We start from the raw sequence: 2,819 nt of genomic DNA on the forward strand, positions 1-2,819 counted from the left end.
AAAGATTAGACAGGTCTATAGGGCCAACCCTGGTGGCCTAGTGGTTAAGAGCTACCGCTGCTAACCAAAAAGGTGGGCTTTTGGAACCCACCAGGCATTCCTTGGAAACTCCACGGGCAGTTCTATTCTGTCCTATAGGGTCGCTATGAGTGGGAATCGACTGGACTGCAACGGGTTTATAGGGCCAACAATAACCCATGTGAGAGACATGCTTCATAGTTCAATCATGTATAGGAGACTAATGGGCACACCAACCCAAAATCAAAGACACGAAGGCACAGAAAGGGGCAGGAAAACTGAACAATTGGAAACAAGGAACCTGAGGTGAAGGGGAGAGTGTTGACGTATCATAGGGTCGGCAACGAATGTCACAAAACAAATTGTGTATTAACTGGTTAATGAGAAACACATTTGTTCTGTAAACTTTCTCACCTAAATCACAATTAAAAAATAATAATTTGAGTTGGAAAAAAAATGTCAGAAATGGACAACCAGTATTCTCCATTTAATTGAATGCATTGTGGTCTTTCACAATATAATCTTTGGGTTTATGGGGCTACTCCGTAGAGAGGAGCCCAGGAAATGTAAATAGTATTCTTAGAGTCCTGTGGTACACACGTTTGGTAATTGTTTTCTCTCATTTGGGGTTCTTCTCTTAGGGTAAATCTTACAGTAAGGAAGTGGCAGCCCAGGTGGCTTGGCCTTGAAGCTTCCAGTATCTGCTTTGGTCCCTGTAGGTATCCATGGGCTCCAAGGTGGGTTTGTGGTCAGAGTGCACCCATCCATCAGGGTTACTGAGTTTCTACTGGGTCTGGCCAACTCGGAAGGCCCGAGGAGATCTGAGGAAACTGAGGTGTGTGAACTCCAGCCTTTCAATCAGCCAGCTCCAAATGTTACCCACATTTTGTCAATACCTTTCATCTCTACCCCAGCCCTGATCCCTCCCAGCCTTTTCTCCTTGGAGTCTTTTAAAGAAAAGCCCAGACATCATGTCTATTCACAGCCCAGTTTCATTTTGGACCTTGACTGGTGTGAGGGCTTGTATAGAAAGCTCTGGATTAGAATAGAAGCCAGGTTACTAGGTTCCTGTCCTAGCATGGCTGATGTACTGGAGAAGATTGAACAAGTTATTTCTCCTGCCTGGGTTTGTTTCCTCATTTGAAATAGGAGGGCTCTGGCCCAGGTAGTAGCTGGGGTCCCTTGTCCAGAGAAGGCAAGGTGCTGTGGGCTGGAGCCAGGCCCCGGCCCTCAAGGCTGCCCCCTGTGGGGCCCCTAGGCCGGTGCACCAGGCACACCATCAAAGGTGAGGCAGTCCTTGGACTTTTAGTGCCAAGCGGAGGAATAAACAAATAAGCTGAGGTATTTTCCCTCTGCCTTGGAAACAAAGCTGGGGTGGTCTAGAGAGGCATGTGGTGAGAGCAGGGAGTGCCAGGTGGAAATTGGCCAAACAAGCAGAGAGATGATCATTCCCCTACCCTGCAGGGAACATCTGAGGACACGGAGGCCAGATGTGTTGACTTTGCACTCTCCCTGGTGTGATAAAACCCCCATCAAGTGCATTTCTTTATTACATGCCAGCCTGCTTAGGGGTGGCCCCCCGCCTGCTCTGGTCTTCCTCCTGTCTCCCCAGGAGACTCCTGAGCTTCACAGAGCAAATCTCCTCTTATGGAAGAGCCCTGGCTGCTTCTGCCCTGTCAGCGCGAGCGCCTGCTGAAAACGCTCTTCCTCAGAGGCACACTCAAGGCCTGGGTGCCTGCCAAGCCCCGCCGCCTGGGCCCAGCCTGCCGACCCCCTCCCCCCTCAGCGAATCGCCTACTTCCTTCCTCTATCACCACCTTCCATTCTCCACTGAAGAGCTGGTATTGATCTTGGCGGTTTCTCAGAGTTGCTGCGCTCTAATTCCATCCTCAGCACAGACAGGCTCCCCACGCCATATCCTCCCCCGCGAGACCGGCCCAGTCAGTCCTGGGGTTGTGAATGGCAGTGCCACACCACACCTGGCTCTGCTCCTAAGAAGGCAGCTAAGCACGTGGGCCCAAGGCTTGGGGTCCCTGATGAGGAAAGTCAGGTGGTCTGTGCCTGCAGAACCTGCCTTGCTGTTGGCCACGCTTCTGTCCTGAAACTGGAACCTGCAGGAAAGTGGGGGTAGCTTTGTACTTCCGTCTGACTGGCATTGAAGTTGAGGATGGGGCTTCTTCTCCATGCTCTCTGCTTGCCCCAAATGTGAACGCACAGAGGGCTGTGACCAAGTCTGTTCACCCAACTGCCCACTCCAGGGCCTGAAACAGAGCAGGTGCTGGTAAGGGCTGGCTGCACAGCTGATTTGCCATGTTCCTTGCAAGCCAGGGAGGATACCTGGCTTCCTCTCCCTCTCCAGCATGACCTCAAAAGCCAGAACTGACTGACCAGTCTGAGTTGCATCAGCAGATGAAAGCGGTGTGGGGGAATAAGGCACAGGGATGATTTCCTGGGTCTTCAGTGCAGCCACCGGGAGCCTGCTGCAGCAAGCGCTGGCTTGCAGGGGGCACAGCAGGCCAGCACCACACCCCCTCTCCCCATACCTTTCCCTCAGGCCCAGGGTGGAGTCTGGAGGCCAGGCCCGACCAGCAGGCAGTGCAAAGGGCCCGCAGCAGAGCAGGTGAGGTTAGCGCTGAGTTAGGCCTGACTGTGATTTCTCACAGGACCCCAGGCAAGGCACTTAGCCTGTTCTCCTTCTGTATAAAGGAATGATCACCCCTACCTAGTTTGCTTTTCAGGGGGTTGTTGTCGGGTGCCATCAAGTTGATGCCAACTCATAGCGACCCCACGGGACAGAGTAG

Source organism: Trichechus manatus, unplaced genomic scaffold (assembly GCF_000243295.1).
Source record: "Trichechus manatus latirostris isolate Lorelei unplaced genomic scaffold, TriManLat1.0 scaffold00014, whole genome shotgun sequence".
Taxonomy (NCBI): domain Eukaryota; kingdom Metazoa; phylum Chordata; class Mammalia; order Sirenia; family Trichechidae; genus Trichechus; species Trichechus manatus.